The sequence below is a fragment of the Phascolarctos cinereus genome, unplaced genomic scaffold, assembly GCF_003287225.1.
Source record: "Phascolarctos cinereus isolate Bilbo 61053 unplaced genomic scaffold, phaCin_HiC Scaffold_5;HRSCAF=322, whole genome shotgun sequence".
Lineage (NCBI taxonomy): Eukaryota > Metazoa > Chordata > Mammalia > Diprotodontia > Phascolarctidae > Phascolarctos > Phascolarctos cinereus.
In genome coordinates this window covers 20,452,272-20,475,001 of record NW_027555958.1, presented here as the reverse complement: position 1 = coordinate 20,475,001, position 22,730 = coordinate 20,452,272, and the positions used below count along the sequence as shown (strand labels likewise).

Sequence of the window (22,730 nt, the reverse complement as noted above, 5' to 3'; positions counted from 1 at the left end):
TACAAGAAAAGACAGGAGAAACTGGGGCCAGTAATTTGTAAGATTGTAACATTTCTCCTGAGCTCTCCATAGTTCTCCAGAAAGGTGAGAAGTCGCCATATGTTAGGCAGCAGAACACCTTCAATGTGTAGGATGAAGGGTCAGCATTAGTAAGAAGGATAATGGAAGCTCAGTATCAGGGATGGGGGTGGAGAGCATGTTGGAAACAAGGGCTTACTGTTGAGTAAATGAGTTTAGTGTCAGATGGGGATGAGGGGTCAGTGCTGGAGAGAAAAGAACTGATGAGGAAGGGTCAGTGCTGGAGGCAGAAGGTTCAGTTCGGGGATGAGTGTTCTGCGTCAGGGATAGGGGCTCAGTAACAGGAATCAATGCTCAGTGAAACCCTACAGCTTAGGGGCTTAACTTCCCTGCCTTCTTTGCAGAAGTGAAACACTGTGGGTATGGAACACTACACGCCTTGGGCCAGTGAGTTAACCTCTCTAGGTAGGCTTCAGTTCCCACCTATGTAAAGTGAAAAGTTTGGACTAACTGGTCTCTAAGGCCCTTTGGGCTCTGAAGCTGTGTTCCCATGATCCCACATTCTGTCAGCAATGGTGATGTCCTGGTTGGTTTGGCTGAGTGGTTATTTTTAAATAAATTTTAAATCCTCTTTATTTTTTATTCTTTGGCATAAGGGATGGCCCTGTGGGTGGAGGAGGGGAGGGATATACTGGGAAATGAATGTGACAGAAAAACAAAACATAAATGAAAACGTATTTAAAAGAATGGTGGCTTAGTGTTGGCACAAAGCGGGCTCTTAATAAGTACTGGTTGATTTGTTGGTTGATGAGAATGGATCAGTTCTGGGGACAGAAGCTCGGTTCAGGGATAGATGCCCTATATCAGGGATAAGGGTTCAGTGTCAAGGATTTGGGCTCAGTGTTTAGAATGGTGGGGGTGGGGGGGAGTTAAGTTATAGATGGGAGAAGGGCTCCCTGCTGGGAACAGAAGTCTCAATGGATGGATGGATGGACAGATGGATGGATGGATGCTCATTGTCAAGGATGGGAACTCAAAATTAGGAATACAGGCTCAGTGTGGTTATAGCACTTCAGTATTGGGGCTTACTTCCAGGGACATGGGCTCAGGGTGGAAGAGAATGGCTCTGTGTCTGGGATAGAGGCTAGAGCCTCAAGAATTCCCCAGGCTGTAACCAACCTGAGAGAGAGGCTAGAAGCCCCAATGTCCCTCTTTCCCTACTCATTTGGTAGGACACCCCAAATGTTTCCTTCCTTTTTCCCTCCTCCTGGGCCCCAAAGCTTAGGGGCCGGGCACCTGGAAACTCAGGTGATGGGGGTGAGGTGAAAGATAAGGAGGCACGAGAAGCACCCCGGACTGCGATTGGCAGCAGCGCCCAGCTCCTGCTCCTGGGCATGGCTGCCCCACAGGCTGCTGCACCACTGATCCGCTGCCTCCCACGTGCTAAGGAGAGAAGGAGGCACCAGAGAGAGGGTCAAAGGACACCTTCAAGAGGCCGGCAACAGGCAGCCAGGGGACAGATCGTTGGGAACTACTGAAGCTCTGAGCTTCAGGCAGAACAACACATAGAGCCCTCTGGTGCCTGAGCAGAGGAGAGTGTGGGCCTGGGCAGCCGGGACAGAGAGGAGGGACAGAGCATCCTGAGCCACCCACCCAGGAGGGGGAAGTGGAGGAGCAGCCACTCATACCACCCACAATTCCCAAGCAAACCAGGTGAGAGGCCTTCGGGTTAGGAAAGTGAAGAAAAGGTGGCAGGGAAGGGGAGGTAGCCAACGAAGGAAGGGGGAGTGGGCCTAGCACCAGGTGACTTCCACTCTGGGCTCGTTGGTGTTGTTGTGTCTGGTCTATACCTGAGCCCAGGAGCTGTCAGGCACAAGGAACTGCCCCTGTGGGGCATGCCATCTGTTACATAGGCATGGGGGAGTGGTCCTCCAGCCCCAGTGGGAGCCAAGGGACAGAAAATCCTGGTCCCTGTAGTGCCAATGGGCCACACTCAGCCTCAGCTCCCCTAGTACAGACTAGTTCAGGCTTTTGGAAGAAAGCACAGAAGTAAGAACCCAAGAATCTGAGTCCACCATATATACATATGTACTTTTATATGTATGTATGTATGTGTGTGTATCTGTGAATGTATGCGTGTATATATATATATGTGCATGTATGTATTATGTGTGCTCTGTGTGTGTGTGTGTGTGTGTGTGTGTGTGTGTGTTAGTCAGAGGTGGTGAGGGTGAGAGACATCTACATTTGTCTATTATTACATTTGCTAACTGAATTCTCATGAGCCAAGCTCAGACAGAAGTCTAAGAATTAGGACCACAGAAAGGGCTTATGGGGTTAAAGGACTCCTGGGTTAGGGGTGGCTGGTCTAGGAACCCAGGAGAGGCCCCCACCCTTAAGGTTTCCCTCTCCATGAGAAATCTCAGCCTCCAAGTGACTAATGCTAGGTATGAGCTCTGACAATGGAGAATAGAGTTCCCCAGCTCCTGCACAGCTGAGCTGGGGGGCACAAGATTCCTTGTTCTAGGGGGAGAGAGTTTTAGGGATGGTGTGCCTAAGCAGCCTGACACCCAGGTGTCTAGCCAAATTGGTGGGGGAAAGGAGAATGAAGGGGGAGGAAAGTGGACCTCAAGAAATCCAGCCCTTTTCACCTGGGGTAAGTGAAGGTAAAGGATTCCTTGTTGGTCAATAGACCAGCCCTGGTCACTCTTGTTGCCTGGAAAGTTGAATGTGAGTTTTCCTTACCACCTCCACCACCCCTAAAAAGGATTGTCTTACCTCGTCTTACTTTTCAGTAGAGAACTCCCTGGCTGGGTCTGGGTTAAGATTTAGGAGCCCTGGGAGTCCTGGTATTCTCAACTGAGTGGGTGATTTGTTTAAGTGACCTTAAGTCACCTCCCCTTTCCTCTGGACCCCAGTTTGCTCATTTGTAAAGTGAGGCAGTTGACATTTCTGGAGAACCTATGGTGAGGCATGTCACCCGCCTGATAGACACAAGATGCAGAGGCATACTTTTCTGGACACAGCCACTGTGAGCATTTGACATATTGACTATGTTTATTGTTACAAGGGTTTGGTTTGGCTTTTTTTCCTTGCTGTCTGTTAATTGTGGGGAGGGGTATCAGAGGAGGGAAGGGGGATTGGCAATAGTGATGCAAAAAAAAAGGAGCTAGTGAAACTTTTTTTTTAAATGTACAGAAGAAGTTCAGAAGGAAGTCTAGACATGAAGGATAGTTTTGAAAGTTTTTTCTTAAAGCAAGTGTTATGAAATGGAGATTCCTGGTTTCCTATAGAATCCTCTTTTTGTGTTCTGTTGTATATACGGAAATGCTCTCTCGCTCTCTCTCTCTTTGGTGTTTAAGTTCAGAATTTTTAAAAAATTAAAATTTAAAAATAAATAAAATAAGGGGATTCGACTGGGTTCCAAGCTTCTTTCCACTCTAGCTCTGTAACATGGCCCATTCCTGAGTCTGAGTCCCACAGAACAGAGACAGAGGGTATGGCCAGCATCAGCTTGACCACAAAAGGAAGAAATAGGAGTTTCTTATGTCAGTAGTACCACGTGTGGATGGGACTGGGTGGGGCTAGGTGACTCAAGCTCTTCCTTGGCTGCTCTGAAACCCTTCCTTTGTTTCCCCTTCCTTCCTCACCCCAGCCTGCTGACCTTCAAAAGCCCTTTCTGCTTCCATATGTGCAGAGGAATGATGCTCAGAGCAGGATCCTGTACAGGGTAGATGCAGAAGACTGCTCAGTGAAACTCTGTTTTGGGGGATCATTTCCCTATTGTCCTGTAGTTTTGATGCCTTTATCCATCCAGCTGAGATATCCTGACATTGCCAGGTAGGAGCCACTTGGATTTCCCTTGGGTAGAAAGAGGACACTCCTGCCCCCTAGGTAGCCATGAGTGGGCTTGGAGCAGGTTTTTCCTTAGTGGGGATGGGGTGCATAAAACCATTTATACTCTCAAATACTGTCTGTGGCCAGAGTTAGGTATGGTCTACAGCCAGTATTAAGAATCAGTAAGCCACCTATATCAGATTATACACCGTCTTGTGGAGGGAAGAGGAAGGGAAGGGGGAAAAAATTTAAAACTCAAAACCTTATGGAAGTGAATGTTGAGAACCAAAAATAAATAAATCATTTAAAAATAAAAATTTAAAAAAAAAGAATCAGTAAGTCACCAGTGATAGAGGTTAGTCTGTGACTAGAGTTAGGGTCATGGTCAGTATCAGGGACTTGTCTGGGTCTGGGGTCAAGACTAGTTAAAACCCCACTTAGGTTTAGGTAAGCTGTCCCACTTGTTTCCTGTCCATAGCATTCCATTTCCAGCCTCCATAACTTTATGTGGACCCCAATACATGTACATATGAGGGAGCAAGGAGGCACAGTGGATAGAGCACTAGACTTGGAGAGAGGAAGACCTGAGTTCAAATCTACCCTCAGATACTTACTAGCTGTATGATCCAGAGCAAATCACTTAATCTCTGTCAACCTCAGTTTCCTCATTTGTAAAATGGGGATGATAAGAGCACCTACCTCCCAGGGTTGTAGTGAGGATGAAATGAGACATTTGTAAAGCACCTTGCAAAACTTAAAAAATTATATACATGCTAGTTCTTATCATTACACTGTTGTTGTTGTTAATTCCATGTAAAATAGAGGCTTCTTGAGGCAAGGATAATTTCATTTTTGCCTTCCTTATCCCCAGCACTGCGCTCGGTGCCTGGCACACAGTAGTTAATAATAATAGCTAGCATTTAGATCTAAGACAATTCCGAAAGACTCATGCAGGAAAATGTTATCTACACCCAGAGAAAGAACTATGGAGTCTGGGTGCAGATCAAAGCATACTATTTTATTTTTCTTTATTCCTTTTTTGGGGGGGGTTCTTTCTCATGGTTTTTCCCTTTTGTGCTGATTCTTCTTTCACAAAATGACTAATGTGGGAATAGGTTTAATATGATTGTACATGTATAGCCTATATCAGATTGCATGCCATCTTGGGGAGGGGGAGGAGTAGGGGGGGGAGAAAGGGAGAGTAAAATTTGGAACTCAAAATTTTATAAAAATGAATGTTGAAAACTAAAAAAACTTTTTTTAATTTTTAAAATAGCCAACATTTATATAGTGCCTGCTGTGTGCCAGACACTGTGCTTTATAAATACCATATTTGATCCTTGCCACAACCCTAGGAGGTAGGTGCTATTATTACAATAGCTACAGTGCTATTATCACCCTTTTACAGTTAGGGAAACTGAGGCAAACAGCAGTTAAGGTCACATGGCTAGAAAGTATCTAAAGATAGTTTGGGGTTCCAGTTACTCTGCCACCTAGCTCCCTATGGTATGGGTTTAATAAATGCTTACAAATTCAAGTGAATGGAAGACTCAGTAGTGGTCAGAATTAACAACTAGACTGAAGTCAGGGTCACTCTGTGGCCAGCAATAGAGATTGGTCTGTATCAGGAAGAATGGCTCAGTCAATAGCCATGGGCAACAATCAGTCATTGGATAAAGCTGAATCTGTGTCCAGGGCTAGGGATGAGTCCTATGATCCCACAGTCACCTAACCTCTCCGGGGCTGTTTCTGCATTTGAAAGATGAAGGGGTTGGCCTCAATGACCTATCAGGTTCCTTCCAGCTTTAGAGCCAGGGCAGGACTCTATGGAGTGTGATGTCATTTGCTCTTACAGATTTATTCAGAAGCCTGAAATTCAAAGCCAGGGTGAAGAGGGGTGGGTGTGTGTGTGTGTGTGTGTGTGTGTGTGTGTGTGTGTGTGTGTGTGTGTGTGTTTGCAGTCCAATGCCTTCATCACACGCATGTGCAAGCATGAGGGTGAGGCAACATATACCCCTACTGCCCTTTACTGCCTGTGGGACATTAGGTAAGTCACTTGACCACTCTGGACTTCATTTTCTTCATCTATAAAATGTGCAGTTTGGGCTAGATGGCCTCTAATGTCTCTTAGAGCTTACAGGCTGTGATCCTTTAACTCTTTGACCACAAGGGTAGTATGACCCCTGACTGCCAAGGTCCCATGACCTCTGACTGCCAGGATCCAATGATCTCTGACTGCCAGGGTCCCATGACCTCTCACAGAGGCACACCCAAGAGAACAGAGCAGGACATAGAAGGTGTTGTGTCAAGGATGAAATTACTGCTTATCTTATGACCCAGATTCATCACAAACAAACCTTTCAAGTGTCTTTGTACTCAAACTTTGGGCAGCTAGTTCCCAGCATGATCTGGAAAATAGGACTTCTCCTGGAACATGCACAACATTGCAGAACCCAGAGACATGCAGGAAAACCCATCTAGGAACACCAGAACCTCACGCATCTAGACCAGTCAACTGCCTCTATCCTAACTCAACTCTGTCCTGAGCCAGCCTATAAAACCGGCCAAGAGATCAACTTCTCCCATCTTCTGTGTGCTATCTGAAGCCAGAATGAGAAAGAGGTTGGCATCCCTCAGCTGCTGCCTTGCAGACCTCCCCAAGCTGACAATGGGAATGAAAGGAAGAACTAGAAACTGTGTCTGGCTCAAGCAATCTGGAGGTGACCCAGACCTCAGGATAGTAGGAGGAGGGTGATATTGAGGGTCATAAGTTGGCCTATGTACAGTTCAATAAGCTATGGCTTCTCATTCCTGCATCCTCAACCCAGAGGCATGCGTAGCCTACCCATGATTCAAGGTTAATCATTATCATCATTAACACACCTAAACAGCATTTTATATTTTTCCAAATCACTTTCTCCTCCAATTTTACCTGTGATTATCATAGCATCCCTAAGCTGGAGGCATGACAGGGAAGGACTATTGCTTGTGACTCATTGGAAATAGTGCCAAACTTGTAGTCACTGGACATGAGTTCAAATCCTAACTCTCTCATTTACTGCCTGTGTGACCTTGGGCAAATGACTTAACCTCTCTGGGTCTCCAGTTCCTGATCTCTAAAATGAAGGGGTGTCCTTTCCCCTTCTGGACCTAGGATCCAATGAGGGTATTAAGTACTCTGCCAATGTCAAGGAAGGAGGAACCTGTCACACAGTGAGGAAGTGACAGAGAGGGACATCATGAGACGCTGACAGCCACAAGTTCAACAACTGTCATTAGCCAGAGTCTTACACAGTTTCTAGGAGTGCTGAGAAGGTCAGTGAGTCGCCCAGGATCACACAGCCAGCATGCTTTAGAGACAGAACTTCAGCCCAGCTTTTGACCATTCCTCAGTCCTCCCTTTTTCCCCAGGGATCCCCACTTGACTTTGGAGTAGGGGCCCTGGATCCAGAAGAGAACATTTCCTAAATAGGTACCACTGATAAGAGCAGAGTAGGTAGGTGACACATTTCCCTGAGCTGACCTCAAAGGTAAGTGAGTACATACCATACCCAGATGAAGAATCTGCCTGCCTCACACCAAACAGCCCAGTCAGCTCAGCATGGCCCAGCCTCTCAAAGTAAGGACCCTGATCATCTATATCACAAGATTTCCCATCTGTTGTCCTGGTAGACTTTCAATACACTTCCTTTTAGAACAGCTGGGCAGGCAGCATTGTCTTCATTTGACACTTGGGGAACCTGAGGCCCAGAAACATTAAGTCACTTGCCTAAGGTCATTCAGCAAGTTAACAACAGAGGCTAGATAAGAACCAGCTCCTCTAAGTCTAGCCCAGGGCTCTTTCCATGCTGCCTGACAAGCCTCAGACAAACTAAACCAGTGTTAGTGTTAAGACCAGAACCCGGATCTCCTCATTCCCATTTTTTCCATGATATCAATAGAGTTACTAAAGCCTATGTGCAAACATATGTGTTTTCTAATCAAAAAGTATGGGGGAGGGGAGGGCCCTGGGCACTCCTGTGGGGAAAAGGAATGGTAATGAAATAAGACAACGTGTGACAGGCAAAAAACTATAGGATTGGGATTGTTTCAGTCCTGTCCAACTCTTTGTGACCTCATTTTGGGTTTTCTTGACAGAAGTGCTAGAGTGGTTTGCCATTTCCTTCTCCAGCTCGTTTGATGGGATAAGGAAACTGATGCAAACAGGGTTAAGTGACTTTCCCAGGGTCACACAGCTAGTAAGTATGTGAGGCCAGATTTGAGCCCACAAAGATGAATCTTCCTGACTCCAGGCCTGACACTCTACCTACTATGCCACCTAGCTGCCCTCAACAGCAAAGATGTGGGACAGGCAAAAGATCATAGGATTTGGAGTCTGAGGACCTGAGTTCAAATCCCAGGTCTGCCACTTACTCTCAATGTGACCTTGGGGAAAATCACTTACCTACTCTGGGCTTCTGTTTCCTCCTCCCTAAAATGAAGAGGTTGGCCTAGATTGATGGATTCTGAGGACCCTTCCAGCTCCGACAAGCATTTGAATCCTAGAAGGGTTTTATCTACAAGAGAAACTGTCAGTGGCTGATAACCAAGTTCTGCTCACTCAGATCCTGGGGCCTAAGGCAGTGGGTGACCCCAGGGGCTGGTCCTTGATCTTTGGTTTCTTCTCACACCTGCCTTCCACCCCTCTTCCTCTGCTGGTGCCCTTTCTACATTTACACCCCCTAAAGCCCTCGTCTGACTTTCACTGTCGTCATTTTCCCTCCTTTCAATTAATTTATTTATTTTAGTTTTCAACATTCACTTCCACAAGATTATGAGCTCCAAATTTTCTCCTCATCTCTTCCTCCCCCACCCCAAGAAGGCATGCATTCTGAATATCCCTTCCCCCAATCTGCCCTCCTTTTGTTGACATTTTTGCTTTTAAACTGAACCTGTGATTTCCTTGGTTGAGGGAACTCTGGGTGGGAAAATTCCATCTACTAGTGCAGGTCATTATTCTGGAGCTTAAGAGTCTTAGACAACTGCAGGGAATACTGAGGTCAGTAACTTGGTTAGGGTCATACAGCCAGTGTGTTCAAGAGACAGAACCTGAACCCAGGTCTTTCTGCCTCTAAGGCTGACTTACTGTCCACTGCATTGCCCTATCTCGACTGTGGTGTCTGTCATCATCCTCACAAAAGTTCAAGAGGTATTTGCATTGCGACAAGAGGTAGAAAGATCCAGAAGCTGTCCCAAGATCATAGCTCGAGAACTGGAAGGGGCCTCAGAGACTGGCTAGCTAACCCAAGTGTCATTTTACAGACAATGAAATGGAAACTCCAAGGAAGGGAAATGACTTGCCCAAGATCACACAGCCTGTAAGCAGGACAGTTGTCAAGAATTAAAGCACTAATGGTGGAAGCCATTTCACCTTTCTAGGTCTCAGTTTTCCCCGTATGTAAAATGGAAGAAATAACCTCCATCTTATCACTTGCACAGGGTTGTTGCGAGGATAAGATGAGATAATGAAATTATTCTAGACCTTTTTTAGCTGGAAGGAATTATAGTTACAGTTGAAATGTGATCTAGTGCTGCTGGAAGGTGGGAATGAAATTCTAAGGTTCCTTCTGGGCTTAAACTGGTGGTCCTATGATCCTATCCATTGCCCTTGAAGTTGTGGGTGAAGGTGGTCCAGCTCCTCCATCCATTTCTATGTTTCAGGGCTGCTACAGCTAGACTTTACAAATACCTCATTGATCTTCACAACCCCACAAAGGAGGCACTGTCTGTCATTCTCTGTATTTTACAGAGAAGGAAACTGAGGCACAGAGAGGTTTAATTGATTTGCCCAGAGTCACACAGCTAGGAAGGGTCTGAGGCTGGATTTGAATGCACTTTTTTTTTGTTTTTGCTTTTTAGTGAGGCAATCAGGGTTAAGTGACTTGCCCAGGGTCACACAGCTAGTAAGTGTAGAATCCGCATCTTCTTGATTCCCAGGGTCGGTGCTAGATGTACTGGGCCACCTAGCTGCCTACAGGAAAAGAGAAAGGGTGACCATGGTTTTCTAAATGTGGAGAAAGTTTACATTCAAGTGCCCGTGAAGGCATTTTGAAATGTAGGTCAAAAACCCAGACACAGAAGAGCCCTCAGGAAGTCCTACATTCAAATCCCAGTTCAGACCCTTACTATGTGACCCTGAGCAAGTCACTTTAACCCCTATGTGTTTCAATTTCTTCTTCTCTAAAAGGAAGGGGTTGGACCTAATGGCCACCCCCCATTTCTAATTCTATGACCTTAGGATCCCACTTTCACTCTCAGAATGTACTGACATTGTCCCATGCTCACCACATTACTATGAAACAGACACTTTCCTTCCCATCTGAAAGGTAGGAAAACTGAGGCCCCATGGTAGAAATAACCCAAACAAGATTATGCATAAAGCATATCAGTGAAGGAACTAGGATGGAGAACCAGGATTCCCATCTGATAGAATGGAAGACTTTAAAGGCACTTGTCTTGTGTCCCCAGCTTGGCACCTAGTTGTTCATCCTTCCTTCTCAAAGAAGACCAATGATATCAGGAGGGTAATGTCTTGACCTGCAAGTGAATTGGATTTAAGTGAGGTAGAGCTGTGCAAAATCATTATAGGAGGTCAGTGAATCAACGAATGAATGAAAGAAAAAGCATTCACTAATTGTTATGTGTTAAAAGCTAGAGATAAAAATATAAAATGAAACTCACCATTCTTCAGGAACTTGCAGTCTAATGGAGATGACATATCTAAGAGGAGTAGGGAGTGGTCAGGGAAGGGTATTTTGATCTGGAAAGTGCTAGGGATGATGAATGGAGCCTTCAAGTAGTCCAAATGTCTCATCTTTTCCAGAGACAATGGTTCTATTGATCGATTATGGTTCTAAAGCAAAGGGTGGAATGGATGGGGCCAGGTCCTCTGATGGTCTGGTTTGTAGGATATAGCAACAGCAACTGTACAGAAAGTAGCCAGGAGCTAAAGGGAAGATGAAGGGAGGCACTTCTCAAACACTTACTGATAGATTGATTGACTCCCAGGCTAGAGTGCTGGCCACTTGAACAGCAATAATTCTCACTGTAGCATCTAGGAGCTACAGGTAGAATCAGCATGTTTATAATATGACCATATTCTGAACTCAATTTAATTTAAATGTTAATAGTAAATGATTGCTAAGGGCCTTTCTAGATCTAAATGCTGATTCTATATTGGAGACCCATAGCTTTCCTAGGTCCTATTCTGCTATCACTGGCTAAATGGTGAAAACTCTATTTTTTATTATAATTATTTATATTTTATTATCTCATTATTACATATCAATTATACCACAATCATAATCATATTGTTATAAAATAGTAATTCTATTATATAATACATTGTATCATATGGAAGCAGCTAGGTGGCTCAGTGGATAAAATGCTGGGTCTGGAGTCAGGAAGACCTCAGTTCAAATTCAGCCTCAGATGCCTGCTAGCTGTGTGACCCTGGGCAAGTCACTTAACTTTTACCTGCCTTAATCCACTTGGAGAAGGGAATGGCAAACCATTCCAGTATCTTTGCCATGGACAGCATTGGCATGCTATGGTTCAAGGGCTCATGAAAAGTTGGACATTCTAAAAAAAAAAAAAGAAAAGAAAAGTTGGACATGACTGAACAACAATTACGTTATATATTATGTGATATGTGATAATAATCATTATAAAAATTGTAATTTTTTGGACATCTCCTCTTTCAAATTGGCTTCATTGCTATATGGGTTTTCTCATGTTCTCATCCACTACTCCATCTCCTTAGTAGCTTGCTTACGGTAGTTGACTCTTGCCTTTTCCCATCTATGAAAATTTTACCTCTTCTTGTGAGCCTATGTCTGGATGAGAAACCTTCCTTCTGTTTTGAATCTTGCTGGGGTATGTACCCAATACTGGGATCTCTGCGTCAAAGGATATGAGATGTTTAGTAACCTTTTTTGCATAATTCCAAACTGTTTTCCAGAAGAGTTGGACCACATCTTTACCAACGGCATCTAACTCTCTTCCCACCACCCCTACAGCTGAGAATCAAATTGCCTCTACTTCTCATTCTTGCCAATTTGATTCCACCTCTCATTTTATAGAGGAAGAGATTGGGGCCCAGAGAGAAGGGACGCGCCCAGGTCCCTTCTCACCTGGTTAATGGCTGAGTTTGGAGCAGAACTCAGGTCTCCTGGCTCCCAGTTCAGGGCTCTCTGAGACATGGACTACTGTTGCTTCTCTTGGTTGAAGTGTAGGTCTGGTCCCCAAACACAAGACTGTAAAATGGTCTTCTCTCACATCCTCATAGGGCTGAGCACGCACAACAGCTCTCTGGAAATACCTTTTCATTGATTGATTGGCCCACATAGCTGGGATTTGGAAAAGAGCAAAAGGGCAGAGCCTAAGGTCTTCCCGAAAGGGTTTGGTGCCAAGTTATATGATAAGCTCAAGTGCCCACGTCAGTCATTCAGTTCATCCATATGGCTTTCTCTCACCAACCTTCTTTTTTCTGTTATGAATTTGATAGACACAAACACTTCTATATACAAAGAACAGAAAATGAAGGTTGCATAGGAAACTGTGAGCCTCTATTACTTACAACTTGGGTTTTGAAGAAGATATATATTAACTTTAACATGGTAGTACCTACACTACCCTATTTGCCCTTCTGATTTTCCTTTTGCCTGATTCTGCATTTTTTCCTCATCGATGTTCTTTTCTTTTGAGGGGGCGTCTCTATTACTAGGGTCCCTCCCATCACCCCAACCCCTCTAATGAAAATAAAAGCCCTTCCTTAATAAGTTTAGTTCAGCAAAGCAAACCCCCACATTGGTCTTATCTGAAAATGTCTGAATCTACAATCCATCACCTCCCAGTCAAGATGTGGCAAATGTCTTCAACCTTCTCCACATACCTGCCCCTCATTCAGGCTTCCACTGGGTCTTCCAATCCCTTCCGGGCACTGTCTCCCGTTTCGAACTTCATCTCTCTTGCTCACATATTTCAAACACTTTTTTGCCTCCTTGCCCACTATTTCTCTATTTCTTCTCCTATTCTTCTCTTTCCATATCTCTCCCTTTTCAACTCTTCTTCCTCTCTCCATCCTGCCTCCAATTTTTAAAACTTAATTTTATTATTTGAAATTGGCAAAAATTTATTTTATCTCTCATCTCCTTCCTTACCGAAAAAAGAAAGAAAGAAAGAAACCAAAACCTCTGCAATAAATATGCATAGTCTAACAACATGTATTACTGCACAGGCCACATCTAAACAGTATGTTTCACCCTGCACCTTTAGATCACTTCTCTCTTGGGAGGTCCCACCTCCTATGTTGTCAAATTTGCAGATGACACAAAACTTGGAGAGACTACTAGCATGCTGATGAGTAGAATCTGGGTCCAAAGAGATTGCCACAGATTAAAATTATGAGACATATCTAATCAGATGGTACTGAATAGGAAAACTTTGAAAGACTTGAAAATTCAATAAGATTCCCAAGGACTAATCACAAAGCATGCTATCCCACTTCCTGACAAAGGAATGATGGCCCAGAATAAAATGTTCATTTTGAAGACATGGCCAGTTCAAGCTTTTGTTTTGCTTGACTATATATCTATTTAGGTGAGGCAATTGGGGTTAAGTGACTTGCCCAGAATCACACAGCTAGTAAGTGTTACATGTCTGAGGCTGGCTTTGAACTCAGGTCCTCTTAACTCCAGGGCTGGTGCTCCATCCACTGCGCCACCTAGCTTCCCCCAACTCTATATATTTATTGCAAGAGCTTTTTTTTTTTAATTGGGAATAGGACATAGGAGGAAGAGAAAATTAAATTTCTGTTCATTAAAAAATTTTAACTTACTTTTTTAAAAAGGTGGTACTGAATAAGGATCAATGGAAAATTCTACCCTTGGGTTCAAAAAATCAATTTCACAACTTCAAAATGGGGAGAAACATGACTTGCTCATGTTAAAAAGACCTGAGGGTTTTATTGGATTACAAGCTCAAAATTAGTTGATTGCATGGGAGACAGAATAGAATCATTGAATGCTGGAAATGGATGGGACCTTACAGGTCATTTTATCCAACCAGTAAATATATGTTGAATTGAATCTTTTGAATTAAACAGTGTTTTCTGGCAGCCTAGAAAGCTAATGTAATCTTGGGCTACATTAAGAGAGGGACATGACTGGAGAATTCATGGTTCTGCTGTCTGCAGCTCTGGTCAGAACACATTGAAGCATTTATGGGGTTCTGGGAGCCACATCTTAGGAGGCAGAAAAGTCCAGAGTGTCCAGGGAAGAATGACCAAGATGGCAAGGGGGTTGTAGATTACACCTTATGAGCTTCACCTGAAGGACCTGGGGATGTTTAGCTTCAAGAAGAAGAATTTGAGGACATCAAAGAGTGTCCTCAATGATTTGAAGGACTGCCATGAGAAAGAGAGATTCAACCTGTTTTACTAGGGACAAACAGGCAGAGCTGAGGGCAGCGGGTACAAGTTTCTGACAGATTTCTGGCTCTAGGTAGAATGTCTCTGGAGGTTTTTGGGCCCCTTTATATGGGATATGTGCTCTTAGTTCTTGCTAGCTAACTAGACAAGTAACCTTGTGTGAGTCACTTCCCCTGTTTGGACCTTAAACTTCCTAACATATTTGAGCTATGGGCTATCTTGGTAATTGTTGGGTTCCCTATCACTAGAAGTATTCAACTGCAGGCAGGAAGATCCCTTATCAGGGAGGTTGTAAAGATGGGGTAAGATTAGAGCTCCCTTCCATACTTGACCTTTCAGGTCTGAATTCTGTGATTCTGCCATCTTTCCTCCTGCACGATTTCCTATTCTCCCTTCCCCCTTATTTGTGACTTGACCTCCCACTCCCACAGTGCTGAGGCCCCCACCATTCCAACTTCCCTTTTTCTGAGGGAGACTTTCATCCCACCTCTCACAGCAATCAAGAATTCTTTAAACACCCATCTGTGCTACTTGCCTTGTGGAAAACAAAATAGAACCATAAGATGCTGGCATTCAAAGGGACTTTTAATGTCATTAAATTTAGCATCCCCCCCCCCACTTTACACAGGAGGAACTGAGTAGCCCACAAAGGGGGCTTGTCCAAGGCCACCCCGCTAGTTTGTGGCAAAACCAAGTCTAGAACCCAAGTCTCCTAATTCCCAATCTGTATCTCTTTCCTTTTTACAATGACAGGGAAGTATGAGTAAAAAGTCATCCAGTTGACCTGTAGTAAAGGGAGTACAAAGAGGCATAAGGGAGCATCAGGGTTTACACGTACACCCACATCAAGAGACAACCAGTGACATGAAGCAGGATCTGCCTTGTCCACATCAGAGGCTTAAACCCACAGTTGACTTTGTCATCTGATGCCTGTCAATTGCAAGACTTTGGACTCTCCTCCTGGTCCTCATCAGGGGAGCCAGAGCCTTTTCATCCTCCTAGAATGGCTGAGAACACTTCAAACTGCCTGCCCACTCCTCTCCCTTAGTGGAATGCAGAGCTTCGAATAGATCTGCTTGTGCCCCAGAGATGAGATGACTCCATGGTACAGTGAGAAGAGTGTTGACTTTGGGCTTAAAGGATCTGGGTTTCAATCTCAGCTCTGTGTGACCTTGGGCAACTCATTCCCCTCTCCAGGCTTCAGTTTCCTCATCTGTCAAATGAGTAGGTTGAACTAGATCACCTCTAAAGTCCCTCTCAGATCTAAACCTGTGATCCTATGATCCCAGAGCCTTCTTCAGCATGGCACTGAGGAACAGGAAGCATGGTCCTAGAGAGTAGAATGGAGAAACTGCACAGTCTCAAGGCCAAGGCCATGAGATGAGTCAATGATAAGAGTCACAAATGGAATCCAGATGTCCCTGTTCCCAACCTGGTGACCTCACCCTCCCTGCTTTGTGCAGCTCAGTCTTGGGGTCCAAAGACAGAACAGAGATATGGAGACACATTTATTGTTCTTGCATCCCCTTTTCCTACCCAGCCAGCCTCTCCTTGTAAGAGACATTTAAAAATAAACAAACAATTCAGCAAAACCAAATAACCCACCAACTGAATCTAACTAAATATTCCCCATTCCACACCCACAGTTCTCTAGCTCTCCAATGAAAAGAAGGAAGTTCATTTTTTCCTCTCTTCTCCAAGGTCTGAATTGGTCATGGCCATTACACTGAATGTTTACTATTTTCATTTTATTTATTATTTTAATTGTTTATTTATTGTTTTAAGCTCATTGTATTGTTCTTTTCATTTACATTGTTATAGTCACTGTGTATATACTGTTTTCCTGATTCTGCTTATTTCAGTTGGTATCAGTTGATAGAAGTCTTCCAGGGCTTCTGTGAATTCTTCATAGTCATTGTTTCTTTTTCTTTTCTTTTCTTTTTTTAAGTAATTGGGGTTAAGTGACTTGCCCAGGGTCACACAGGTAGTAAGTGTCAAGTGTTTGGTCTGAGGCTGGATTTGAACTCAGATCCTCCTGACTTCAGGGCCAGTGCTCTATCCACTGCACCACCTAGCTGCCCCATAGTCATTGTTTCTTACCCTCCTAACATTCCATTATCTTCATGCACCAACAACGATTACCAAGTTTTTTGATCACTTACCTCTATCAGTAAAAAATGTCTGAGCACCCCAAAATTTACTTATTTGTAAGTAAATAGAAATGTAAATGCTTATATAAAATATAAGTAAAGATACTTATTTATAAGTTACATATAATTGTTTCAGTCAGTTCAGATTCAGTTCAGTAGTGTCCAACTCTTCATGACTCCATTTAGGGTTTACTTGGCAAAGATACTGGAGTGGTTTGCCATTTCCTTCTCCAACTCATTTTATAGATGAAGAAACTGAGGCAAACAGGGTCAGAAGACTTGCCCAGGATCACGCAGCTAGTAAATATTTAAGGCCAGATTTGAACACCAGAAAATGAGTCTTCTTGATCCCAGGCCAGGCACTTAACCCATTGTACCTCCTAGTTGCCCCTACATGTGGTTATAGGCATCATCAAACATCACAGAGAGAAATTAGAAATGGATGAGCTCCAGATGAAATGATATTTCATCTTAGAAACAATAGGAAGCCATCAGAGTTTATTGAGGAGGGAGGTGTAACACAGTCAGACCTGCACTTAGGGATGTGTGGAAGATGACTGGAACAGTCATGAGCTTGAAGCAGAGAGACAAATGAGGAGGCTGTTGTAACAGTCCAGGGGACAGGTAATGGGGGCCTGAACAAGGGTGTCTTCATAAAGAAGGGACAGATGGGAGAGGTGTTGTGTGGGTAAAAGCCAGACTTGTCAAGTGATTTAATATGTGAGGTAAAGGAGAATGACATCTGAGGATGACCCCACAGTCACAAGCTGGGACAGTGGTGGTGCCCTAGACAGCAATGGGAAAGTTTGTAAGATTGGTTAGTTTGGGGTTGGGGAGGAGGAAGGAGAATGTGATAGATCTACAATGCAGATGCAACTCCTGGTGTCTGCCTGTTCCTGGAGGGCTCACTATCTCACCAAACATCAAGGGGGGGGGGGAGGAGCCCAGCTCTGACCTGTGAAGCCCGTCATGCCAAGGGTACCTGCTGCTGGCACCTGGGGGCACCTGGGGCTCAGAGCATACCATGCCAAAGATGCCTGCTGTAGCCACAGGTAGTCTGGGAAGAGAGACTGGGAATGCCTGCACTGTGGGAGGAAGGGTGGGAGTGATTTTCCTCATAGCATCTGTACCGCTTCCACTTAGCTGGGTTCTGATGAGATCATAACTGCTCTAAGGGGTCTATGGGGCAGAAGGGTGGCACTTAGGCCCTTCCACAGAAGAATGGAATATGTTGGGGGCTAAGGGTAGGTGTGATTCTATTGGAGACACACTCCGTGATTGACTGTCTAGGCAGGGTGAGATAAAAACCACCTTTCTACCCTGATTGGTTGGTCATACATGCTTTGGGGCCAAGTCCACACCCCCACTTTCAAGCTCACTACTGTCCAAGCCAATAAGCTGCATGACCATTTCACTCATATTTGTATTTTACCATTGCATTGTTTTTGTTTATCTTCCTTTGGATTGCAGGTGTGCTAGGCCATAGTGACAGCTGAAGTTGCTTTATCTTTGGCACATAATTTCTGTTTTGGAGAGGTCTGAGAAGTCATAGAGATTGGGGAAGACGTCTAAGTCACGATCTTGTTGCTCATGTGACCCAGAAGTCTTCTGTTTGTATTTTAATCATCTCATACAATGCTCTGCATATTTTTGTTTTTTAACAAGACTATGACTTTATTAGGACAGGAAACTCCCAGCAACAAAGTTCCCTCTACCAATGTAGATCTATATTATATATAAATAGATCTCTATTATATATATAAATTGCATGATTGCAATTTATAGCCCTGGTGAGCTGTTTCCTGAGACACAGATGGGTTAGACAGACACATCGCCTGTAAGTATCTGGAGTAAGACTTAACTGACATTGAGGTCAGCACACTGCACCTTGGTGTTTAATCAATAGTCGCTGAATGAATGAATGTCATCGTATAATTTAAGCTTCGTGATTGCAAGGAATGTTTCTTTTTTGTCTCAACATTTCTGGAGCCCTCCACAGTGTCTTAATTATAGTAGGTGCTTAATGAGTGTTTTTTTGTTTTGTTTTGGGGACCAGGCAATAGGGGTTAAGTGACTTGCCTAAGGTCACGTAGCTAGTAAATGTCAAGTGTTTGAGGCTGGATTTGAACTCAGGTTCTCCTGACTTCAGGGGTGGAGCCCTATTCACTGCATCACCTAGCTGCTGCTTAAGTGTTTGCTTAATTTAGTCAAATTATATAGTAGATTTTGCTTTCTTCCTGATACCTATAGAGAGGCAGCATGGTATAGTAGGGAGAATATCAGACCTGAAGTCAAGAGAAAAGGGTCACTATAACCTGGGAGGAAGAACTGGAATGCCCCCAAAAGCCTCCAGGGTGGGAGAGAAGGAGGATCTTTTTAGCAGGTAATGCCTTTTTTTATTTGTTTGTTTTTCTGAGAAAGTGACTAGACTAGTTTTCCCTTCCTACAAGAGCTGTAACTGTAGCAGGGCAACTGAGGTTCTGACCTAGGGCAATGACATTTAAAGGGTGCAAATACTTAAAATAACGATTTTGCAAGCTATGTAATCGTAAAATGTGTTACATACACATTCTAACAGTTCTCTCAAGTTTTCATCAATGTAGAAACTAGTTAGCAAGTATAACTAAATTAGGATGCTACCAAACAAGGTACTGTTGCCCCATGGCATCAAAGCAGATGAATTCCTCCTCCAGCTGGTCCTATTCTACTCCTTCCTGGGAAGCAGCCTTCCCAGTCTCAGTCTCATAGTGTCCTAAAGTCTCTGGATCTCACACTTGGGCGGGGGGTGGGGGGAGTGTAATCTTGAAGTCTCTGCCCCAGGGGTGGAATCCTAGGCTCTCCTCTCCCTCATTGTTTACTTGAGGGTCCATTTCTTTCTCCAGTCATGCATCTCTCTTATTGTTTCCTCCTGAAATCCCAGTCAGCAGCCTGAGAAATGGGGTATAAAGGAAAGAACACTGACTTTGGAGTGAAAAGACCAGAGTCTCAATCCTGGTCCTGCCTTGGTATTCTTTGTCTGACCTGGGGCAGAATCATTTCACTCAGTTTTCTCATCTGTAAAACAAATGTGTAGGATTAGAAGGCCTCTGAAACTCCATCTAATCCTGACATTCCATAAATATAAAAGGAGAAAGTGATAAGAAAAAAAATTTCAGGCTTTCTTGGGCTGTGGGCTTGGGGGCAGCCTCCAACATTATTGTCGTCTGGGGGCATATCCCTCCCTCTTCCCTAGCTACCTGGCCAAACGTGGTGACACAGGGAGAGTTCAGGGGGGACATTCCTCTTACATTATAAACACTCCTCAACAAATTAAAAAATATCTAAACACCCAAATGAGAACAACAGCAAAAAGACAACATGGGACACCACAAACTTCCAAGGCGACTGGTTCATTTTCCAAAATGAAAGTATGATCCCACCTCTAATGCTGACTAGCTGTGTGACCTTGGACAAGTCACTTAACCTCCCTTGGCCTCAGTTTCCTTATCTGTAAAGTTAGGGGGTTGGATCAGATAGTTCCCTTTTAGCTTTAGACCAGGTGTCAAACAAATACTGACCACAACATTCCTGATGCAGAAACCAGATTAAAATGCAATTGGAAAATATCTAACAAAATAAATAAAAATACAATAGAATATAGATAATGTTAGTATATGGTTTCTAGGTCAATAGGCAGCCTCGTCCACAGGGATCTTTATGTACAGTTTAGTGGCCCCATTTCTCTTTGAGTTTGATACCACTGCTCTAGACACGTGATTGCTGCTAGGAACTATAGTTGTGAAATTCTTTTATTGATGCCTTTTGTTTTTTATGTCACAAACATTTCCTTATATACTAACTCTCCCACCACCAAGCTCCCTCATAACAAAGAAAAATGTTTAAGCAAAACCCAGCCAAGACAAGCACTATGAATGACAATGAATATGACATTCTGTACCCTGAACCCCCCCCTCTGATATGTTTCATTGTACCCTGGAGATTGGTTGGTGCATTAAATCTGAGGTCAGCTGCCTTTTTTTTTTCAGTCTATTTTTGGGTTTTTTTTAATTTTTATCAAATAATATTTTATTTTTACCCAATTACATGTAAAAACAGTTTTAAATATTCATTCTTTAAAGTTTTGAGTTCCAAATTCTATCCCTTCCTCCCCAACCCCTCTTTGAGACAATAAGCAATCTGAGATAGGTTATACACATGCAATAAAGTAAAACATTTCCATAGTTAGTAATTTTGTGGATGAAAACTGAGAGAGAGAGAGAGAGAGAGAGAGAGAGAGAGAGGGAGGGAGGGAGGGAGGGAGGGAGGGAGGGAGGAAGAAAAAAAAGAAAGAAAAAGAAAGAAGAAAGAAAGAAAGAAAGAAAGAAAAAAGAAAAAGAAAGAAAAAAAAAAGAAAGAAAGAAGAAGAAGAAAAAAGAAAGAAAGAAAGAAAGAAAGAAAGAAAGAAAGAAAGAAAGAAAGAAAAAGAAAGAAAAGAAAGAAAGGAAGAAAGAAAGAAAGAAAGAAAGAAAGAAAGAAAGAAGAAAGAAAGAAAGAAAGAAAGAAAGAAAGAGAAAGGAAGGAAGGAAGGAAGGAAGGAAGGAAGGAAGGAAGGAAGGAAGGAAGGAAGGAAGGAAGGAAGGAAGAGAGAAAGAGAGAAAGAAAGAGAGAAAGAAAGAGAGAAAGAAGAAAGAATCATATTGCTGAGGATAAGTCACTCACAGTGGTTCATCACACAATATTGCTCTTTCTGTGTACAATGTTCTCCTGGTTCTGCTCACTTCGTTCTGGATTGGTTCATGTAAGTCTTTCCAGGTTTTCCTAAAATCATCTGCTTGTCATTTCTTATAGCATAGTAGTATTTCATCACAACCATATACTTGTTCAGCCATTCCCCAGTTGGTGAGCATCCCCTCCATTTCCAATTGTTTGCCACCACAAAAAGAGCTGCTATCAGTATTTTTGTACATGTGGGTCCTTTCCCCATTTGTATGCTCTCTTTGGGATATAGCCCTAGAAGCACTATTGCTGGGTCAAAGGGTATGCACATTTTTATGGCCCTTTGGCCATAGTTCCAAATTGCTCTCTGGAATGGCTGGATCAGTTCACAACTCCACCAACAGGGTATTAGTGTCCAGTTTTTCCTCCAACATTTGTCATTTTCCTTTTTTGTCATATTAACTAATCTGATAGGTGTAAGGTGGTATCTCAGAGTTGTTTTACTTTACATTTCTCTAGTCAATAGTGATTTAGAGCATTTTAACATGACTATAAATAGTTTTGATTTCTTTGCTGAAAACTGCCTGTTCATATCCTTGGTCAGCTGACTTTTGAGCATTTTTTTTTCATTTCCATTATTACAATCTATGTCTATCTTGTTCCTCTGGTTCAGCTTGCTTTGCTCTGTATTAAATCATCCTTGTCCTCCTAAGAACAGTTATATGGTGCGGTAGATGCTGCACAGGACCTGAAATAAGGAAGATCTGAGTTCAAATGTGAACCCAGACATTTATTAACTATGTGATTCTGGGCAAATCACTTCACCCTTATTTGCCTTAGTATCTCATCTGTAAAATGGGTACAAGGGAAAAGGAAATGGCAAACCACTCCAGCATCTTTGCCAAGAAAACTCTGTGGACAAGTCCACGGGGTCACAAAGAGTCAGACGTGACTGATCAACAAGAAGACTTCCCAGGCTTCTCTGAATTCTTCCTATTCATAATTTTTCGCAGCCCTGGGTCACAATATATTCAGTCATCTCCCCACCAGTGAGCAACCACTTTCTTTCCAGTGTGGTGCTATCAGAGTCAAGTAGGTGACACAGTGGATGGAGTGTTAGATTCAAAATAAGGAAGACCTGAGTTCAAATCCTGACTCAGGTACTTAATAGCTTTGTGACTCTGAGCAAGTCTTTTCTCAGTTTCCTCATCTGTGAAATGGAATCATAATAGCACCAAGGTTGTTGTGAGTATCAGTGGAGATAATATTTGCAATTTAAAAAAAATTTTTGGTAAGGTAATCAGGGTTAAGTGACTGGCCCAAGGTCACACAGCTAGTGTCAAGTATCTGAGGTAGGATTTGAATGCAGGTCCTCCTGACTCCAGGGCCAGTGTTCTATTCACTGCACTACCTCATTGCCCCTCTGAGATATTTGTAAAAGAATTTGAAAGTCTTAAAGCATAGTTATAAAAAATTATTAGTATGATCATTATTATCACCAAAAGTTCTATTATGAATATTTTGAAATGCATAAAATCTTTTTTTTCCCTTTTCTCTTACCT

The 22,730-nt window shown here is 43.2% G+C and overlaps 1 protein-coding gene across 1 annotated transcript in view; it reads left to right on the top strand.

Moving 5' to 3' along the window:
- The first annotated feature begins 1,627 nt into the window (after nt 1-1,627).
- Nucleotides 1,628-22,730, top strand: part of MLXIPL (MLX interacting protein like) — a 60,594-nt gene continuing 39,491 nt past the window's right edge. The window contains exon 1 of the mRNA XM_078154714.1: nt 1,628-1,731. The gene's annotated coding sequence lies outside the window, so the exon portion shown is untranslated. The remainder of the gene's footprint in view (nt 1,732-22,730) is intronic.